The sequence below is a fragment of the Nylanderia fulva genome, unplaced genomic scaffold (assembly GCF_048542155.1).
Source record: "Nylanderia fulva isolate GAGA-0341 unplaced genomic scaffold, ASM4854215v1 Scaffold256, whole genome shotgun sequence".
NCBI classification, from domain to species: Eukaryota; Metazoa; Arthropoda; class Insecta; order Hymenoptera; family Formicidae; genus Nylanderia; species Nylanderia fulva.
In genome coordinates, this window is record NW_028190321.1 from 121775 (window position 1) to 145089 (window position 23315).

The 23315-nt window shown below is 37.6% G+C and overlaps 1 long non-coding RNA gene and 1 pseudogene across 3 annotated transcripts; both read right to left on the bottom strand.

The window, feature by feature from the left end:
* Nucleotides 1-4333: 4333 nt before the first annotated feature.
* On the bottom strand, nt 4334-23110 carry LOC146722911 (uncharacterized). 3 transcript variants are annotated; one of them, XR_014924860.1, is made up of 3 exons: nt 22859-23110; nt 22012-22211; nt 4334-4471 (listed from the first exon to the last, which is right to left on the bottom strand). It is a non-coding gene; the product is annotated as an uncharacterized LOC146722911 (long non-coding RNA). The 3 variants fall into 3 exon arrangements; XR_014924861.1 differs by lacking the exon at nt 4334-4471 and adding an exon at nt 6475-7120; XR_014924859.1 differs by lacking the exon at nt 4334-4471 and adding an exon at nt 21040-21724.
* Nucleotides 16661-20771, bottom strand: LOC146722912 (uncharacterized; annotated as a pseudogene).
* Nucleotides 23111-23315: the final 205 nt, after the last annotated feature.

Consider the following 23315-nt stretch of genomic DNA (forward strand, 5'->3'; position numbering starts at 1 on the left):
TCGGTTCGATTTTCCTCGGCCAGTTACTGAGAATTTCGTTTTAAGAGACGTTATCACTTCGATAGTCGGTAGAAAAAATTTACGCAGTAAGAGCAGATTGTACGATCTTCCTCGCAAGGAGTCGGAAAGGTTTATAAATGATTATAATCCGTCTATCAAATTAGCCTGGAAGGGAAATATGGACATACAATTTATTAGAGAAAAATCAGAGTTTTTAAACTCATATTTAACAAAATACACGACAAAGTCGGAAAAATGCAATACAGACTTTGAAGTGATAGATTCGAATAAGTCCTTGGCATCGAAACTGTGGAATTTTGCAATGCGTTCATTAAATAACAGAGAATGCGGTGCTTTAGAAGCTGCGGATACACTATTAGGGAATCCCTTGTACGGTACGGATAATGATACCATGGTCAAATGGATCGATGTTAATGAGGTGAGAAATAGAAAAGTTAAAACATTTAATGAAATTTAAGCTCTCGATGAAAATTCTACGAATATTTACTGTTCGTCACTCATCGATGATTACTATCCAAATAGACCTCAGGAATTAGAATCATTGAATTTGTACGATTTTGCCAGATTCTGGGAAATTACGAAACAGGTGTCAAATAATGACGAAGTCAAGTGTTACAAACTAGCATCGGGTTTATTTTTAAAAAAACGAAAAAAGGGTTATTTAATTAACCATTATCGATTTAATATAAAAACTGAGCCCGAAAAATACTTTTACTCGCTGCTTCTTCTGTTCAAACCATGGAGAGATTTGAGTGAACTCAAAGGTACATTCGAGACTTACACGGATGCCTTTAAGAATTCAGAGTCTGTTTTAACGAAGGCAATGAAATATCACGAAAGGCTCGAAAAAATACAGAAAGCTTTTGAGAACGTTGCTGAATTAATCGAGAAGCGCGAAAATGATCTGAAAACAGCAGACAGAGACAAATCCGATGACGATGAACTGGATTGTAATCCGATAGAAGCTGACGACGCGATGAAAGATCTGGAAGATTTTGGTAAGATTGACGACCCGATTGATTTATCGCAAATGATGTCGCAATTGAACAAAGACCAGAAAAGAGTCTTTGATGGAGTATGCCAAGTTTTACAAGATAAGAATCAGATTCTGCGACTGTACGTAAGTGGCGAGGGTGATACAGGGAAAAGTTTTCTAATTGAAACGATTAAACATTGGATCAGAATAAATTTGGAAAAAACGACTGCCATATCTGCTCCCACGGGATATCGCAGCATTCAATATCGATGGCTTGACAATCCATAGAATGTTTCAACTACCGGTTAGTCATGAATCTACACCAAAATATACGCAATTGTCAGACATGGTCTTGAAAACTTTGAGAGACAAATTAAAGAATGTCGAATTATTTAAAATCGAAGGAATTACATGTAACAATGCAATGATGGATTTAGGAACGACTGTATTCAGTGATGGTCAAGCCTATGTAGGTTTGTCACGAGTAAGTAAATTGGAAGGCCTACATTTGATAAATTTCAATCCAGCATCAGTTAAAGCAAACTCGAGAGCCATTGTAGAATATAATCGACTGATATCTATATTTAAATCTGAACTGCCACAAATCAATCCGTCCGAGAAAAAGGTTGTAAAAATGTACGATCGTCGATGGGATATCCCAAATATCATTGATGATATGCAGAATTATGATTGTGAGGAACCAGAAAGTATAGTTACGTGGAAAATATATGGCCTTTGCAATAACAATGCTGTTTCGTGTTACGCTAATGTAATATTACAATGTGCGTTTCATTGCGTACGTATTAGGCAACAAATACTGAAAAATAAAGCATCGAATGCATTGATTGATGCTATCTGCGCGTATGGTGAACGTAAATATTGCAACATTCAAGCGGTTAGAAGATCTGTCGGAAAACGCTTCGAAGAACGAACACAACAAGATGTTTCGGAATTTTTTATGGCTCTAATGTCGACGTATTCCGACATCAATGATGTATTAGAACTCGAATTAAAGCACGTAACATGTTGCTCGAATGTCAAATGTAATTACAATGTAACTAAGCTGGAAAGCAGTAGTTTGTTAATATTACCTATACATTCGACATTAAAAAGGAAAAAAGGTGTCACTCTACAAAGTTTGATTAATGTAGAATTTTCTAAATGGGAAACGATAAACGGCAATTGTAACGAATGTAAGGGCACCGTGTTGAAAAAGAAAACCGTAATCGAATCAACTTTATCCGTCGTAGTAATACAGCTCAATTTATATACTTTTGTAAACGGTGCTTCTAAAAAAATTATCAACAATCGGATTACCGCCGTGCCGACGAGTAATATCACGATTAATAAAAAAAAGTACAAGCTAATAAGCGCTATATTTCACGAAGGTGAAAAAATGAATTGTGGTCACTACACGTGTATGTTGAGAGCTGACACAAAATCAAAATGGTATTACTCTAATGATATGGAAGTGTTGAAGAAAAAATGGCCCAAAGTAGCACAAGGGGCATACATATTGTTCTTAGAACAGATTAAATAATGGCGCTGTATAAAGGCTGTCGTAAACGCAACATTAAAACATCAACTGTTCTAGCGCTGTATAAAAGTTGCCGTAAGCGCCAAAATAAAATATCGGCTGCTCTGGCGCTTTATAAAAGCTGCTGTAAGCGCTGCATTAAAACGAGTGCAATAAGTTTCTAATTTGACCTAGGCTTCATGACATTTCAAAAAGTATCATCAAGAAAAAAATTATCAGACAGAAATATGTATGTCGTGTTAAAATCGGAGAGACGAAGAAAAATATATGGTTGCGTTCTCACGAGAATGGGCGATGGAGGGGCCCATTCTTTATTTTCAATATTCATACAAGAATATAAATTCATTCTGTTGCAATTGAAATAAATGTGCAATGTATCGTTAAAAGTTATTACAATTATACAAACATTTACATATATGATTAAATAAAATATATATGTATACTATAATATAATTATATATTTTATATATGTACATATATATCATATATTTCAATTATTTTGAACTGTATTGCATAAATTGTTACTTATACAAAGTTATGTGATAAGAATCGAAAATACATATATTTGTGATACTTGAATTACTAGAAAGCTGCTCTATATATCTGTACTTTAAAAAGTAACTGATATCCTAAAAAAAATCATAAAAATGAAAAGGTCAGGCCATGTTCAAAAGAAGGTACTCAAAAATTTAAACGATCTAATAATAAATTATCACGAAAAGTAACTGATATGTTATTCAAGGTGCCAGTTCAAAGTGAACATACGTAAAGTGTATATTATATAAATTTAGTAATAATATATTACCATGAAAAGTAACTGTGATATTTTATTCAAGGTGCAAGTTCACATTGAATATACATACATATAAGTAAAACTGATTACAATTTGATTCTAGAAAATAAGTGCGATATGTTATTCTTAGTGCACAAAATATAATAGTCGTTTATAGAGATTTAATTTGAAATTCATACTAGCCCGTACAATGAAAAATAATTGCTCGTAATTCCAGAGTATCAATTTGTTAATGACTCAGAAAAATAACATGGCGGCCTGCTCTCAAAAAACTTTCGATGGGTAGAATAAATAATTGAAATAAGAGTTGTAAAAATTGTATAAATTAAAAATCTGCAATCTTTCTTTAGTAAAATTTCGAATTTTCGTATCAACTTCCGATTTGTGTTATACCGTATTTTCAGGGAGTAAGTTATTGAACTGACGTTTACGTTTACAACGTTGAATTATTATTCTAATCTAATCTTCTTCTAATGTAATACTTTTCGTACTTCAAATGTTGTAGTAATTATTCTGTAAGAGCTTTGACATTATTTCTAAATGGACATCGAAAAACATCATAGTTTTTTGAGAGCAGGCCGCCATGTTATTTTTCTGAGTCATTAACAAATTGATACTCTGGAATTACGAGCAATTATTTTTCATTGTACGGGCTAGTATGAATTTCAAATCAAATCTCTATAAACGACTATTATATTTTGTGCACTAAAAATAACATATCGCAATTATTTTCTAGAATCAAATTGTAATCAGTTTTACTTATATGTATGTAATGTTCAATGTGAACTTGCACCTTGAATAAAATATCACAGTTACTTTTCATGGTAATATATTATTACTAAATTTAGATAATATACACTTTACGTATGTTCACTTTGAACTGGCACCTTGAATAACATATCATTTACTTTTCGTGATAATTTATTATTAGATCGTTTAAATTTTGAAAGGTTTAAATTTTTGAGTACTTTCTTTTGAACATGGCCTAACCTTTTCATTTTTATGATTTTTTTAGGATTGTATTATTTGGTACTAACATAAGTCTTTGTCTTGTATGTCTGCTCGTTCGTTTATCTCAGATTATATTTCTTGCCTCTGAACAAAGTGTCGTTTATCCATTCATTCCACATTCTGCATGATATACCTGCAACAGGTTATGGGCCCAGTCTCGGTAGATACCGGGAATATAATTTAAGTCGAAGAAAAATATACAATTTATCTATTTTTTTGTGGTCTGTTGTTTCTTTGTACGTATCGGTCGAAAGCATGGCGACAGAACCGGCTTCTCGGTCGCTTTTGCGAAGCTCAAAGGACAAGAAAATTATATTAACTGGACATTCAAAATGAAGAATTATTTGCGGCATGACAATTTGTGAAGTGCTATCAGTGGATACGTCGAAGAAAATAGAACGACAGCCGAAGAAAAATTACGAAGGGATGAGAAAGCTCTCTCGAAGATTAATCTCATGGTCGATCAATGCTGCTTTTCATACCTTATGACGTGTGAAACTGCTAAACAGGCATGGAATGCACTTGAAAATGCATTTGAAGATAAGGGACTCAATCGACGTGTGGGACTTTTTCGTAGTCTATGTTCCGTAAGATTATAAAAATTTTACTTTAATAGAAACCTATGTCAATGAGGTTATGTCGCTCGCTGAAAAATTTCATGCTGTAGATAAACCGATTGATGATGAATTTCTAGAAGCTATTATGTTACTAGGTCTTCCTGACACATATCAACCTATGTGCATGGCGTTTGAACATTCAGGTGCGGATATCACTAGTGATTTAGTTAAAACTAAACTGTTACAGGACACTAATTGGAATAAAACAAATCCACAAACTGCGATGTTCTCATATAAACAAAAAAAAGAATTTTAACCCAAATAAATCTAAGCCAAAGAAATCTTTTTTGTTGAAATTGTCATAAAGCTGGACATTACAAATCTGACTGTATAAAACGAATACAAAATACTGAAACCAAGGCTTCATCGGAGAAGAAATGTTTAGATAAATCTATTGAAAAGAACAAAAAGAACGAAAAGAAGAAAAGGACTACACTGGTCAAAAAAATTATTGCAACGCGCAATTAATATCAAAATTTTGCGTAAATTCAAATAAGCATATCTCCGCAAAAAATTATCGTATTAAAAAATTTTTTTTTGTTTTAAAGGATGAAGTCTCCATTTTAAGAAACTTTCGTTTGATTTTGATTTTATTCTTTTCACCTCTTACCACCCTTTCAAAAAGTAAGGTGTTTTTTTTTCAAAAAATTGCAAAATTTGATGAACTCTACGAAGTAAAATAATTTTTTTTTCGCAAATCTTATCCAAATTTTTGTAAAATATGAACTTTTTTGTACAAATTAAAAAAAGGAAAGTTTGTACGATTTTTTTGGGCAGAGTTACGGCATATCAAAGTTATCTATGCACATTTGTACAATTATCACCAGCATCAGCGATACCAGACGCGCACCAACAATGATTGCACAACAAATTGCTAATGAAGATCTCCCTCACAGGATCAGTGATCACACAATTAGAAGACGTTTACGTGAACGTGGTTTAAGATCGCAACTTCGACATTTTCCTCTTCTAATGTATGAAAAAAATATATGATTCATACATTTGGAAAAAAAAAATGTTGAACTCGCGATCTTAAACCACGTCTTTTAATTTTTTGATTACTGATTCTGTGAGGGAAATCTTCATTACCAATTTGTCGCGCAAACATCGTTAGTGCGCGTCGGGTATCGCTAATATTGGTAATAATTGCACAAAAATGCATAAATAACTTTGATATGCTGTAACTCTGCCGAAAAAGTCGTACGAACTTTGCTTTTTTTAATTTGTAGGAAAAAGTCCATATTTTACGAAAATTTTGATAAGATTTGCGAAAAAAATTTATTTTACTCCGTAGAGTTTGTCAAATTTTGCAATTTTTTGAAAAAAAACACACCTTACTTTTTTAAGAAGTGGAGAAAGAGGGAAAGGATAAATTAAATTTGAATAAAAGTTTCTTGAAGTAAAGACTTCACCCTTTAAAACAAAAAGAATTTTTTCAAATACGATTTTTCGCGGAGATACGCTTGTGTGAATTTATGCAAAATTTTGATATTAATTGCGTGTTTTGATAATTTTTTTAAACAGTGTATATATATATATATATAATATATAATATATTATTCTTTTTTTAAAAAGGGCATATTATCAAGATTCAACTAATATGCATTCTTTAGAAAGGGACGAGATTCAACTAACATGCCTTTAGGGAATAATAAATATTATAAGATGCGTATTCTTTTGCAAATTGCTTTTGAGAGTAGTTCTTGGAGAGTGATTGTTGCAAATAGGCATATACCTTTTTAAATATTTGAAGAGTATGTTTATTTACAAGATACATTCTGCAAGAGCAACAATAAAGGTGGACACCCCATTACATATATTTATATATATATATATGTATGGTGGCGCGGGCGCGTATCCTGAAAATAGCCCGGGCATATATTCTGGTGCAGGTACGTATCCTGTAGACCCGGACATTTATCCTGGTGCAGATACGTATCCTGCAGCACCGGACACATATCCTAGCGCGGAAGCATATCCTACTGCGCCAGGCACATATCCCGGTGCTGGCACGTATTCTGCGGCACATATTCTGGCACGGAAGCGTATTCTGCTGCGCTAGTTATATATCCCGGTGCGGGAACGTATTATTCGGGTTCGGGTTGACGGTTTTTCATTCTCTTCCGCTCCCAATTTACCGCCCGCCGTACGACCTTATTTATGCGCTGCAAAATGAAACTAGTTAGATATTTTTACACACACACTCTCTCTCCCCTCTCTCTTCCCCTCCCACCCTCTCTCTCTCTCTCTCGCACATACACACACACGCTTGCACGCATGCACGCATATAGACACGCACTGTCGTGACTCGACCTCGTAAACTTCTTTTAAACAATAATAATATAATAACAATAAAAAAGAGATCAATAATATAATTAGGAAATATTAACAAAAATACGAATAAGCAAAATAAGTAAAGTAGATAAGAGCAAGCGAAGAAAGCGAGTAGCGCGAAAGCGACCTTGATACTAGCCGGACTCCAAAAAGTACGAGTAAGCAAACATCAAAAGAAGAATACGGCATGCTGAGGCTGCAACGCCCTAAATTAAAGCAGATATAAGAAGATTGACAACGATCAACAGGGGTCATCTTAGAACGTGCCACGCGCAGTGGTCCGCGCATTGCCAAATTATACTATCATTACAATAAAATGTTGTTACTGAAATGTTGTAAATGAACTCGCGAGTGTCTACTTAGTACGTAGGTCCTAACCCTTTGGGCGTGACGATCCTGTACCTAAACGTTTCTATCTTTGGCGACGGGCACAACATAATTTGGTGGTAGCGGTGAGATTCTCGACGCCAGCACGGGTAAGACCTCGAGGAAAATAAAAAGATGTTACGTCCCGTACGCAATCGCGGCGTGTTATTCACGAGGGGTATATCTCACGTTACACGTGCTCGGATTGTTGCGTGAGACAACGTCGTATTTAGGAAAAGTTTCCGGGGATACTCACAACAAAGGGTTTTCCGGCGAAGTTGCACGACGCGAAGGGTGGGGGAGAAGACGAATTACTTTATGGCTGCAATTACGACTGTCACATCCTAGTGACCTTCCTACTCTCTCTATTCCTAGGCTAAAAAGAATGGGGCGCTCTCTATTTTTTATGAGGCAACCTGCTTACACCGGCTATACCTCAGGGACGCCGAGAGCACGGACTATACTGTGGAACTAGGGACCGAGTGTTGGGACGTTGGGGATGGGGAATTTCAGTTACTAGTGAAAAAAGGAATTCTACTAGCAATTCTAAACTATCTAATGAATTTATCAATTGATCGACTGTAATTTCCCCATTTAAATAGTTGTTAATTAATAAATTTAATAGCGAAAATATTATATAACTCTCAAATTTAAAATCTTGAGAATCCCTCATGGGGTCTTATTATTAAACAATTATTCAAATTACACAAATTATCGGTTCCGTAAAGTCTCGCGTTTATCGTGTGCAATGAATCCGGAATGTTATCTAAACAGAATCACGAGAAATTGGTCTAAATCGATGTTTCCCTCTAAACCGTCTGTTAATAGGGCAATAATTATACTTATTATTGTATGAATTTCTTTGTTAATTAATTTCCGATTTTCTTCAATAGTAAATTCTGATGACATTTAAGAAATGATTCAAAAATTTAAATAACTAGCATATTGATCGATTTTAAATGAGATATCTGGACACCGTTCTTCTAAGAATTTTATTAGATCCTGGGAGATTTCCTCCTCTATTTCCGATACTAAATCGCACAGTTTTGTGAATAATGATGATTTGAAAATGTCATCGTTAAAATCAAAAGAATTAGGTAGTCAATTGAGGGTTTAATCTTTGTGTCTGGGAAGGTTCTTTCGTCCGTAAAGAGGGTTTTGTCAAGGGCTTGTCGCTGGAGCCAACGTAAAGTAGATGCGGCGCGATTAGCACGAGTCTTTTTACCCGCTCTATGATTACGTTTCTTTCGATATTTGATCTTCTGTTTTCGCGTCCTCATGAGGCATAGAATGGTAGTGAAGTATCTAATTTAATAAGAGGATACTGTCAGGGAGATATTAATAAGGAAAATGTACTGATGGAGATTGCATCAATGTCGTATTAATATCTTTGTTAATTTACCGCTGGATCCCGTCAATTGTATTTAGGTAGACATTAAAAGAATAGTTAAATATCTAGATAATTAGCATATTGATCGATTTCAAATAAATTGTCTGGACACTGATCTTTTAATGATTGTATCAAGTCCTTACAATGAATTTGTTTCTGAGAAGAATCCTCTTTTATTTGTGATATTAAATCACACAGTTCGGCAATTAGTTCTGAGAATTGGTCTTTTATTGTTTGTACTTCGTCCCTAGGATAAAATTGTTCCGGGAAATTATTTCTTTCTACTTGCGATACTAATTCGTGGAATTCCGTGATTAGTAACTGCTCTGAAGGATCGGTTTCTGAACTAAATTTATTAGAGGGATTGTCTGGCAAGAATTCTATTTCGGAGTCAGAAGGAATTCCTTTGTTTGAGATTGATGATAATTCTGGGAAGTTGTTTTTGAGATCAAAATAATTAAGAGTTTCTTCTATTAAGGAATCGATTGAACTTGGTAGTTCTGGGGTTGAGAATTCAAAGAAATTAAGAGATTGGTTGATCGACAGTTCGGTCTCAATATGAGGGGGAGTTCCTTTGTTAGTTATGAGCTTATTGTCAAGATTTAGCTAAATAAGATTGTTTTGTATATTTTCTCCTTTGGTTTTTATCGGAGCTAACGCCTAATTCTCTCTTGTGGACTGCGTCGATAGGCAAGAATAGATAGCAGGAACTAGTCTCTTTATTCTAAGTAAGAATACGTAATTTTTATTCTTCGGATCACAAATGTTCTTCTCGGGTTTACCGGACGGCTCGTCGTACCAGACTCCCTCTCCGTGCCGCATCGCTCCTTTTTAAAGACGCGGAAACTCTCTCTTAATTCGGCGCTTCGCCTTTGTGGACGCAATAACAAACTGTCGATGTACACAATTACAGAGAGCTCTCAGTAGCGTATATCGAAGGCGCGCGGGGATCACGGAAATTTAATTTTTTCCCAAACATACCCCTCGGGTTGAATCGCCAAGGGATTCAAATGACAGTCAGGGGTAAATCCTTACACATTGAACTGCAATCATTGGAGACAACCTGCAGAATTTAGATTACGCTGAACCGTCCGGACTTACCGGCAATTTACAGAGTTTAACAATAGGTCTTACAAAAGTAGAAGACGCGGTCTTGACCTGAGCAACTCGCACCAGGCCATCCTTGTCAGGCTTACATTCGATGATTCTCGCAAGTTCCCATCTGCAGGGAGGTAAATTAGGATTTTTTATTAGAACAATATCGTTTATGCGAAATTCATCAGATCGATTCTGCCATTTAAAACGCTGCTGCAAGGTGTTCAAGTAGTCAAGACTCCACAATTTCTAAAATTGCTCGTATTTCACACGCATTAATTGCCATCGATCGAGTCGTGACTCGGAGATATGTAAGACGCTCGGACTCGGAATCGATTTAATGGCGCTACCAATTAAAAAATGCCCTGGTGTGAGCGCATTGCAAGAATTTACATCGTCATGAAGTGCGGCGATCGGGCGCGAATTCAAACATGCTTCGATGTTACATAAAAGCGTGGTGAACTCTTCGACCGTAGGTGTGCAGGAACCAAGTATACGTCGCAAGTGGTGCTTAACACTCTTAACACCTGCCTCCCACATGTCCCCAAAATGAGGGGCAGAAGGCGGAATGAAATGCCATTGAACTGGCTTTGACGCGAACTTCGCCTGCAGATCTACGTCGGCTTGAGTCTGTCGGATCGCTGTAACAAGTTCGCGATCCGCGCCTTGATAGGTAGTCGCGTTGTCGGAATAAAGATCGGATGGAATGCCACGACGCGCTACGAACCGTTCGAAAGATGCGAGAAACGCAGCCGTGGAATAATCATGAACGAGCTCTAAGTGTATAGCTCGTGTAGCGAGACAAACAAATAGCGAGATGTATGTTTTGTGCGACTTACGTCCGCGGCCGGAAGTGTCTCGAATTGCGAAGGGGCCGGCGTAATCAAGTCCCGTATGGCAAAATGGACGGGACGGAGTTACTCTAAATGTAGGAAGGTCGGCCATAAATTGTACGCCGGTTATGGCGCGATGCCGAGTACATGTCATGCAATTGCGGATACAACCTTTTACCATGCTTCGCGCCCCCAGAATCCAATATTGTTCTCGCAACGTGCGAAGCATTAATTGTACACCGCCGTGAAGTGTATCCTTATGAATTTGATCGATAATGAGCTTAGAAAGGTAATGTTTTGGAAGTAGAATCTTGGAAGTAGAACTTTGGAAGTATAATCGGAATCGTAGGATACCGGAGGGATCCAGGAACGGATCGAGAGAATGGATGGAGCATCGAACTGGTAACCTCGACTTGGCTTTGAAAGCGACGATTTCTTTTGAAAAGTATTCCGTTTGCATCTGTTTAATCCAAAATCTATGCGCGGTTTTTATTTCATCGACTTGCAAAATAGAGACCTTGAGCAACATCTGGGACTCTCGTTCGAAACTTGAACCGAAGGACGTATGCGGTGACCCGTAGTAAGCGTGGCTACGTGGAGATATGATTGAAGGATTCAAAAAGTTCCGCTCGATTTGAATGATGCGAGTGGACTGCATTTGACGCTTTCAATTCGGAATCATCTTCGGTGCAACTTATCGTAGATTGAACTGGCCAATTATCCTCGTTAAATTTCAGCCATGCCGGGCCGTTCCACCAGGAACTGGAAGGCGTTAGCTGAGCTGGATTTATGCCGCGCGATGCGCAATCTGCGGGATTATCTTCTGTTGGCACATGCAGCCATGTCGCCGTAGGAAGCTTCGTTTGAATAGAAGACACTCTGTTAGCTACAAATACTTTTAAATCTGATGGAGCCTTTTGCAACCATGCTAATACGATTGTCGAGTCACTCCAGCAAAACACAGGAATGTTTTGCAATTTCATCGCATCAATAGTAAACGAAATACAGCGTGCTAACAGCTGAGCCGCACAGAGCTCGAGTCGTGGAATCGAAATCGTTTTAATCGGAGCGACCTTGGTTTTTGATAGGAGAAGTCGAACATGACTATCGCCAGAATTCGTGACAATTTTTGAATAGACTACCGCTGCATAGGCTTTAGATGAAGCGTCGCAAAAGCCGTGTAAATGCAAGCACTGAATGTTACGCTCGAAGCCTAACCAACGAGGAACTTGCAGAGTCGTCAAGTGTAACATCTTTTCGCAAAAAGCATTCCATTCGGTTGTTATTTCCGCAGGAAGAATATCATCCCATCCGTAGGAAAATTTCCACAGTTTTTGCAGTAAAATTTTGAGAGATATCGTGATCGGAGACACCCATCCGAGGGGATCGAATATTTTCGCTATCGTCGAAAGGATTTGTCGTTTCGAAATGTCGGTAGATGGTGGACGGAATTTTATTTCAAAGGAGAAATTATCATCGCAAGGTGTCCAATGAATACCGAGTATTTTTAATTGTTCACCTTCTTGGAAAGACTTGGAACTTGCTAGACCGTGATTCGCAGGATTTATATCTTGTAGAATTTCAAAATCGTTGCTGGCCCATTTTCTGAGATGAATGCCTGCGCTTAGTAAACAGCCGATTAGTTGGTCGCGTTTTTTAATCGTGGATGGTTTATCATCGCCTCCGGATAGGACATCGTCAACGTATATTTCATTTTGCAAAATTGCTTGAGCTAGTGGAAAACGCGAACTCTCGTCGATTGAAAATTGTTTGAGCACGCGTTGGGCGAGATAAGGCGCGCAGGTAGTACCATAAGTAACGGTATTTAATGAATAAGTATGGACTGGCTCGTTCGGAATCGTACGCCACAATATTAATTGATATTGGCGATCGTCTGAATGAATCTGTATTTGTCGAAACATTTGCTGAATATCAGCGGAAAAAACGTATTTGTACAAACGCCATTGAAGAATAATCGCCGGAAGATCGGCTTGCAACTTTGGACCAATCATAAAATGGTCATTCAAAGAAGTGTTATTCGAGGTATTTGCCGAGGCATTAAACACTACACGAAGTTTGGTTGTAGTATTGTCCTCGCAAATAACTGGATGATGAGGTAGAAACGTCGGTTGAAAAAAACGTTGCACGTTTTCGATTTTTTGCATATGCCCGAGCTCTTCGTACTCGTTAAGAAAGTCGACGTATTGCCCTAAAATTTCCCGAGAATTGGCTAAACGTCGCTCTAGTTGCGCGAGTGAACGCGTAACTACTGACCTTGACTCGCCGATCTTTATCGGAGGACCAGACTTGAAGGGTAAGCGGACAACATAGCGCCCTGAAGAATCGCGCATATGTGTCTCTTGAAAATGTAAGTTGCAACGAAGATTTTCCTCTGAGAGAGTGTGTGTCGTTGGAATTTCTTCCAGCTCCCAAAAACGTCGGAGTTCGAAATCGAGATTGCCAGAAGTTGCTTGGTGAACGTGAATTCTTTGGCTATCTTTTTGGTTTGAAATAGGACCCGAAATGATCCACCCGAATATCATTTCTTGCGCAAGTGTAGCATCGTTAGAAGCTTTCATTAAGCCACCCATCATAATTGAACCGTATAATTCGGCCCCGAGAAGTACTTTGATTGCATCATTTGAGCTTGGATTTGGATCGGCTAGATTCAATTTGGAAAGAAACGGAATCTCTTGTAATTGGAAATGAGGTGGAATGTACGCTGTAATTTTTGGAACGACCAATGCTTTGGTATGAAGAATCGTATCATTTTTATTAGTCGCGCTGATAGAAATAGAGACGGCATGTTGAACGCAATTAGACGTAGTGTCACCGATGCCAGATACCTTTACGCGTGTTGAACTTAAGCGAGCTCTCAACATTTGAGCGGCTCGTTACGAACCGAATGTGGCATCGGAACCTTGATCGATCAGTGCTCGCGTGTAAACATATCGACCGTTTTCTGATCCTATACAAACACGTGCGGTAGCCAGGAGCACGGGTTTAACTCCCGCGTTCACGTGTAAATGTACGTTGGACGCGTTATCGCATTGTCCAGAGTCTGTTGTTGTCGTTAAACTTGACCTTGAATTCTCGTGTAACGTATGATGTTGTCTTTTACATTTCAAGCAAGTAAAGGAACTACGACAATTCGAAACGTAATGACCTTTGGTCAAACAATTTTTGCATATATTATTTTTTTGAACAAACTCTAGTCGCTGCGAAATGCTTAACGCTTGAAATTTCTCGCAATGCATTAAACGATGTGTTTCGGAACAAAGAGCGCACGTACTCGCGGTGTTTGTATGGTGAGAACGCACTATATTATTTTTTCGTGCCGCATTTGGAATCGAGCGAGCACCGGAACTCTTTTCGGATGAGTTTCCGTTTGCGGACTTCGAGTTATCTCCGTCCTTGGATACAGCCTCAAGCGAACGAATTTGTGTATCTAGAAACGCGTATAGTTTTTCCATCGTAGGATATCTCCTCTCTGAACCTAAGCTGACTTCCCAATCTTTTCTCGTCAATTTGTCTAGTTTTTGTACAAGAATGTAGACTAAAATCATATCCCATTCATCTACAGAACATTTCAAGGCACGCAGAGCATTTATCGATTCCGATGAATTGGAGCGTAATTGTTTTAACCTGAACAGATCGTTAGACGAAACATTAAAAATGGTAAATAAACGTTTGAAATATGCGTCAATAATAACGCGTTGATTTTCGTAACGATTCGTGAGTTCCTTTCATGCAACATCGAAATTACTATCGGTTAGAGAAAGATGGGAAATCAACTTAGCAGCGTCGCCAGTAACCGCGGATAATAAATATTGCAATTTCTCGACTTGCGATATGGAACGGCGATTTTTAACGAGCGCAAGAAACAAATCGCAAAAAGTTAGCCACTCGGTTACATTACCGGAGAAAGAAGGCAAGTTGATCTTCGGCAATCGGATCTCGTTGATGGACGTCGTTGCGGCCGCCGTTGGTACAGGAATGGAAATTGAAGCGACGTTGAATGCCTCGAGTTTTTCTTGAAAAAAGTCGTAGGCTTGCATGTACGAGACCTCCGCCTTGTCTAGCAGCTTGCTCTTGAAGAAGGGAAGCTGTGCCGCGTCTGCGTCGGTTGCTACTGCCTCAATGATAGCGGCATTCTCCTGGCATTTATTCCAGTAATTTTGCAAGAGTTGAAATCGTCCTTTAGTGATGGCATGAGTTTGATTATCAACTCAAAGCTTTTGGAAATTCGTTATTGAGTTCGTTAAATAACGTAAATTCGTATCGAACGCAAATATTGCCTTGTCCATTTCGATCTATTGTCTTGCAGAGCTCGACCTTGTAAGGTAAACACGGTGTTGAAATGGAGAACGTATGTACGTGAGTCGAAATACTTCCTTGTCGTACGGAAATTTTTACTCGGAATGTAGCGCAATTGTTGAATGGCTCACTTGAAGTAGTTGCACTGATTGCACGTGTATCTTGTTTGAATCCATCCGTTAATTTCTCGACACAGATCCGGCTCGAAGGACCATGTTTTGTATATTTTCTCCTTTGGTTTTTATTGGAGCTAACGCCTAGTTCTCTCTTGTGGACTGCGTCGATAGGCAAGGATAGATAGCAGGAACTAGTCTCTTTATTCTAAGTAAGAATACGTAATTTTTATTCTTCGGATCACAAATGTTCTTCTCGGGTTTACCGGACGGCTCGTCGTACCAGACTCCCTCTCCGTGCCGCATCGCTCCTTTTTAAAGACGCGGAAACTCTCTCCTAATTCGGCGCTTCGCCCTTGTGGACGCAATAACAAACTGTCGATGTACACAATTACAGAGAGCTCTCAGTAGCGTATATCGAAGGCGCGCGGGGATCACGGAAATTTAATTTTTTCCCAAACAAAGATGAAGTCTTCAATCTTTTTATAGTCTCCGAAAAAAAAACTTTTTTACACGATTTGACGCGAGGTTTATTATCTGGTGACCGTCGCCTGAGCCAACGTAGAGTAAATGCGGCGCGGTTAGCACGAGCCTTTTTCCCAGCTCTGTGATTACGGTTATTCCGACGTGCAATCTTCTGTTTTAATGCTTTCATTTATAATATAATACATTATAGAATAGTAGGAAATTGTTATCAATTTAATATAAGAATACTAATGAGAAGGAAGTATTAAAAAAGATTGTGGTTACTGAACCAAATCCAATTAACTAAAGAATTTATCAAAATAATATTTGTTAAATTATTGATCTCCTGGTATCATTTTATTAGAAAAGAGAGAGGTTAAAGAAAATAATCCATGTCAGGGCGGCAAAACGCGCGACATAAACGATAGTTAAAGGGTGTGGAGGAAACGATCTACGTCAGGGCGGCAAGGCGCGCGACATAGATGTTGGAGTTAGAGGGTGTCGATGGAACGATCCACGTCAGGGAGGCAAGGCGCGCGACATAGATGTTGGAATTAAAAAATGTTGATGGAACGATCCACGTCAGGGCGGCAAGGCGCGCGACATAAATGTTGAAATTAAAGAATGTTGATGGAACGATCCACGTCAGGGCGTTAAGGCGCCCGACATAGATGTTGGAATTAAAGAATGTTGATAGAACGATCCACGTCAGGGCGGCAAGGCGCGCGACATAGATGTTGGAGTTAAAGAGTGTTGATGGAACGATCCACGTCAGGGCGGCAAGGCGCGCGACATAGATGTTGGAGTTAAAGAGTGTTGATGGAACGATCCACGTCAGGGCGGCAAGGCGCGCGACATAGATGTTGGAGTTAAAGAGTGTTGATAGAAAAATGGCTTTTGGTGCGTTATTCAGTGCTCGGGGCGATGGGAATATGAGAATGAGAATGAAGGGAGTTATTAGATAAATAACAGGAGATCTGTCTTTAAGTTAGAATCTATTATTTAATGTTGATGTATTTTGATGTATTTTCTTATTGATAGGACAATTGGAAGATGATTGGATAATGATTAAAGGAAATTTGCGGGACCTTCGAAACTCGTTCAAATTTTTATGTAATGTCGGAGTGTTGGATGATCTATGTAATTAACAGATCTTTATTGTTAAGACGACGAACTCTTCGTAAATCTGTGATGTGCCTGGCCAGCTTCGCTCCCTCGCAAGGACCTCGGTCGTGGGGTGTTTATGGCGAAATCAAACTTTAGGTTGTACGATGCTCTGAAGTTCTTTATTTGTCTTTAACCCGGTTACAAATTGTGCGAGATTAAGAATTAAGAAGTCAGCGAGGTCGACGTCTAACCCGTGATTTGAACAATATACTAAGTTACAAATTTACGCGGGGTTACAGGGGTTAGGTGTCGTTGACAAAGTTATATGTTCCGAAATTTGCGTTATAGATTGTTATGATCTTTTGAAGGGGGTGATTTGGGGGTCCTGAGAAGGCAACAAGTGAGCTCTTCTTTTGACCAAATATGGTCAAGAGGATTTATTGTAGTTACAACTAGAAGATTTCTTATGCCGGTATTACTAACGATAAATGATAAAAACGTCTAATTTTAAGTTAAATAATTCTCAAAATAGTTAATTATATAGGTTCTCGCAAGAAATGATGTTAGCGCGAAAAATTTAAGGTTTCGACTAATGGCACGACGTCACACCTCCCCTTTTATTTAAGAACAAATTTTGATAATTTTGAAGGAATTTGTTCTATGTTTTTTCGACGATCTTATAAATCCTGATAGCGATAATTAGAGTCGAGAGTATTTGTACTTGCTGCTGGTTTGATATTGGATGAAGCATTATCAATTAATCTTGAAAATCCGTCGATTGTTGTTGTAAATTCTTTGGTGGTTCCCTCGGGTGCGGACGATGGTGGTGATTCGTCAATTTCCTTTTTATTATTCTTAGTCTTATTAGCGGGTCCTCGAGCGAGGTGAAGCAACAGGTTGGTGAGAGAGCTCCAAATTGCTCCAAATAAATGCATGCTCCATCCGTAAGCTAAATGTAGAGCGTAACCGTGGATTGCTGTGTTGATAACGATTTTTATTAAACGGATTATCAGAATGCCAAGTATTCCAGCGGTTGCAGATCCGAAAAAAATGAATCCATTCCAGACTCGTGAAGCGGCATTTTCCGCTATTTTATTAAGCGATGCTTCGTTCAACAAGTTATACATAAAGACGGCATCAGGATTGATAGATATATAAGAATTGCATGTAAATATATAAGCAAAAAAATATATATATATATTCTATATATAATATTATTGTGTTCAAACTATGTGATAAAGATAGACACAATTATGTATGTATGTTTTACTATCATTGACACGCTTAGATAAAAACGCGTGTGCGAGATGATTCAACAGTAAAAATATATTATGTTGTCTAAAAAAATATAATATGTTAAACACAATAAAATTGTTTTTTTTTACATCCATGTAAATTTTTAATATATGGAAACTGCCGATAATAGCAAAATTAAAATTGTCGGTAATTATCAACAATTTTAGTTCCGTTTAGATGAGGGCGCTAACCCGTCGGAGTTCGGCCAACGCTCCGGCATCCGCCGCGTGGTTTAACAGCGTAATGCCGACGTTTCGCAAACGTTGCAGTTTGCATCTCTAGGGCTGAGAGCTCCGATATTGAGCTTTCTTGGGTTGTGATCCTTATATATATTGAATATGGATTGTTAGTTTCATCTCTCTATAATGATAAAGATTAAAAAGAAGAGAAAAAGAATTAAAAAGATATTAACAAACCATCTTTTTGATAGTGATAGTTTGTTAGTTTCATCTTTCTATAATGATAAAGATTAAAAAGAAGGGAAAAAGAATTTAAAAAATATTAACAAACTATCACTATCAAAAAGAATGTTTGTTAATATCTTTTTAATTCTTTTTCCCTCCTTTTTAATTTTTATCATTATATAGAGAGATAAAACTAACAATCCATATTCAATATATATAAGGATCACAACCCAAGAAAGCTCAATATCGGAGCTCTCAGCCCTGAAGATGCAAACTGCAACGTTTGCGAAATGTCGGCATTACGCTGTTAAACCACACGGCATCCATTCGAAAACCTTCTGCATTGATGATTCCAATAGCCGCGAAAGTCTCAAAACTAGAATTTAAGTCTTATATTCGTCATATTATGCCGTCAATAAGACATCAAAATGATGTCAAAATGACATCAATAAGTCGTCAGAAAATGACGTCTCATGAATGTGACATTTCGACGTCATTTTCGGGTCTCATAGGACCTAACTAGAACGTCTCATTGATCGTTTCGTGACCAAACTTGGCCGTTAGTATGACGTCATTTTGTTACTTGGATATATTTACAATTATATATATTTATGAAAGAAATAGTAGGATAGTAGTGTAATACAAAAAAATATTAATTTATACATAGTATATACATACATATATAATAATTATTTTCTTGTAACACTACTATCTTATTATTTCTTTCATAAGTACCATATATAATAAATACAAAAATGACATAATCTTTAAAAACTGATCTTTAAAAAAGGTAAAGAAGGCGCCTAGTATGGGTTCACCAGTAGTCAAAATTTATCCATTGTAAACCCATGGAGAATCGTACTTACGTAGAATCGTACTACAATAGTTATTTGTGTTACAAGTACGAAAAGTTGGCTATTAGTCACGAGTGCGGGTAAACGCACGACCCGAAGGCGAGTGCGCGTTTACCCGCACGAGTGGACAATAGCCAACTTCCGTACGTGCAACACATTGTATTTTGTATTACACGTGCATGCAAAGTGGCACTTTTCGTAAGCGATTTCTGTACGCAAAATAACGATTTGCCAACATCTACCTACAAAATATTCCATACGTCATATTCAAAGTTTTATCTCACGGGAAAACCGTGGGCAATAACTTATTGTCTACGAGTATCAAGCCTTGTTCAAGTAGTGCTCCTCGTGCGGAAAAGAAACGCGATTGGCGTACTATCGAGAAAAATAAAATATATAATGTGCGCTATCGGGACTATGTTTAATTTTCTTGTGTGTTATCGGGATGCGTATTAAAGGGATGTGGGCTATCGGGAATTATTTTTAATTTGACGTGTGCTATCAGGCTGTGCGCTATCGCACCATGTGCTAACGAATCCCGCGCAACATAATGACATACAAATACAATTATATTACTTATATTACTTATTTTGACTTACATTACTTATATGTGACATACATGGTGCGTTCACAAAGTTTTAAGACTGATTTTTTCCTGAGTAGAGGAAGGCGCGCAGACCGGTTCCACCGACAGGGTAAAGTAGTTGGGGGTGTCAGCTAACCGACCGTTCAGCGGCAATTGCCTCCGAGACGCTGGAGTGAGCAGATCGCTAGTGGCGTGAGTGCGTGTCAGTGACCCCTGTGGAAAACTCGGAGAGTCGAAAGTGCAGCATCATTTGGAGCAGCGTTATTCGATAAAGTTCTGTGCAAAACTGAACAAAACCGCTACAGAGACTTTTGGTATGATTCAAGAGGCCTATAAAGAAGAAGCCATGTCACGTGCAATGGTTTTCATGTGGCACAAGAGGCTCGAAGATGGCCGCGAGGACGTGGACGACGAGACCGCGCTGGGAGACCTTCAACAAGCCGAACTCATGAAAATTTGGTGAAAGTGCGTGAAAAACGACGGTCAGTATTTAAAAGTTCACGGACTTTCACCAAATTTTCATGAGTTCGGCTTGTTGAAGGTCTCCCAGCGCGGTCATCGTCGTCCACGTTCTCGCGGCCATCTTTGAGCCTCTTGTGCCACATGAAAACCATTGCACGTGACATGGCTTCTTCTTTATAGGCCTCTTGAATCATACCAAAAGTCTCTGTAGCGGTTTTGTTCAGTTTCGCACAGAACTTTATCGAATAACGCTGCTTCAAATGACGCTTGCATTTTCGACTCTCCGAGTTTTCGACAGGGGTCACTGACACGCACTTACGCCACTAGCGATCTGCTCACTCCAGCGTCTCGAAGGCAATTGCCGCTGAACGGTCGGTTAGCTGACACCCCCAACTACTTTACCCTGTCGGTGGAACCGGTCTGCGCGCCTTCTCCTATCAGGAAAAAATCAGTCTTGAAACTTTGTGAACGCACCATGTATGACATGAACTCAATAATCACGAAGCATCACTAGTCACTGGTGCAATCTTGTGGCAAACGTTTCAACTGATCAAAATTTGAGTGAGTTCCGACTGTCACAGTATCAATTGAACACGATAATATTTCCCAATCGGACACAGTCTCAAAATGACACAGTTTCGATTGAACATAGTTCCGATTGGACACAATCCTTTCAAACATAGTACTGATTGGACGCATACAATTGCTATCAGACACAATCTCAATCTGATACAGTCCCGATCAGACACAGCTAATCGGATACAGTGTTGATTGACTCAGCCCCGATCGGGAGAGGACTACAATGTCCATGGCCCACAGATTTGATTATAAATTATTGTTAAATGAATCATTTAGAACAAAACTAAGAATGGTCAAAGTTGCTTATCGTTTTAGAGAAATCGATCTTTTATTATCATAATTATATGGACTAATGTAGAACCTTACGGCGTGTGGAAGGTGTATGCGTAAACACAGTGGATACCGCCCTGTGGGAGGCTCCACTATCAAAAAACTAAACGCAAGTTTGGATTGAATCTCGCTTCGCGTGGAAAGTTGCAAACTCATGTGTAAATAAAAAAATCATATGGAAATGTTTGGTACGATACACTACCATGTCTCTTGAAGCTGATTAAAGTTTGAGACATTCCTGGAGCAAATATTAAAAATTCATATAAATACAATATAAATATGCAGAATACCTTGTCTGTAATATATCTCAAAGTAACAAATATTAATTTTATGTAAACATTACGTTAATAGTGAATAATTAATTTTAATATTACATCATAATAACTGGAACATTAATAGAACATAAATATGATGATTTTTTTAAATCGGCCAACAGAGCCAAAGCACAAAAAATTAATTATTCGGAACTGTATCTCTTGGTTTCAGATCACTAAGTTTCATATATAAATTAATTTCAAAACTTACATATGGAGAAATAGGCGCGAAAAATATAGGTCCGAAAAGTCGCTGAAGCAAAAATCGAATCCGCGTCTTTCACTTTCCGGGCGACTGCTCTTACCAACTAAGCTATTCAGACCCTTTCGACCTTATTTCCGTGTTCCTCTTTTAACTATTAATCGCTATGATGTTTTGTCAACGACGAATGGGACGTGTTCTTTTTTTAACTATTAATTTTATATAAGACCGGTGTTATGTTGCGTTAATCTCATTTTAATTGATGAAATTTTTACTTGATAAGGACCACAACCAAATGGTCGAAACGTCGTGAAAGTATTGAATAAAATTGCTAGTTACGTCAAAATCAAGTTTGCCAAGTTTTTTTTGTATAAATGTTTTATATGATTATTTTTTATTTTTTAGAAGTATTAATTTTACAACATAAGGTTTTGTCGATTGACAATTTCTTATATCTATTTTTCTAGAATTATAATTATATTGTACAACTAAATTATATTGCGCAAAGATAAAATAATATTATCATTTAAAGCAATTTTTTACAATAATGCAAAAACACTATGTTTTGCGAACACTTTTTCACATGGCGCGTAGACTTAGCGCTCTTTTTTTATCTTTTTCTGAAAAAGATTCTACATATCACGATCAATTTTAAAAGAATGTGTAATACTTTCAAATAAGAAAATTTTCCGTCACGATTCAATAACAAAATAGTATTTGGTCTGTATTGCATATTGATTTTTCATTATTTATTACGATAGATGAAAACGCGATTATCATATCAAGAAATTAAAAATTAAAGACTGACACTGATACAGCATAACAAAAGATAATCTCATAAATTGTATCGACTTACCACTTTTCTATTACTCAACTCTCACAGTTGCTTTGGGATATTAAAATTGATAACGAATTGTTTCTTTTGTCGGAACGACAAACAAGTAAACTGACAGCAAGATGTGGTTCTTTTTAATCAAGGTGTTATGATTACTTTTTTTAATAGTTTCATCGATTAACTTCACTGCCTGTAGATATAAGTAAATTGAGATAAACTACGGTAAATCTACGATAACGAGCGACGACGATAAAAGAATTGTGAGGCACAAATATCATATGTCGAATTATATATTATTGTCAGTGTTTAGAGTGAGAGAGAAGAAGAAAGAGCCTATCAGCACATCCGCTAAAAAAGTACGAATCATGTGAATATTTTTCTTGTAAAATGAGGTAAAATAAATTAGAATAAATATTAATTTTAATGTAATACATAATGCAAGTAGCTTTGACTTTGACGTATTGTATATTCTAAGTCA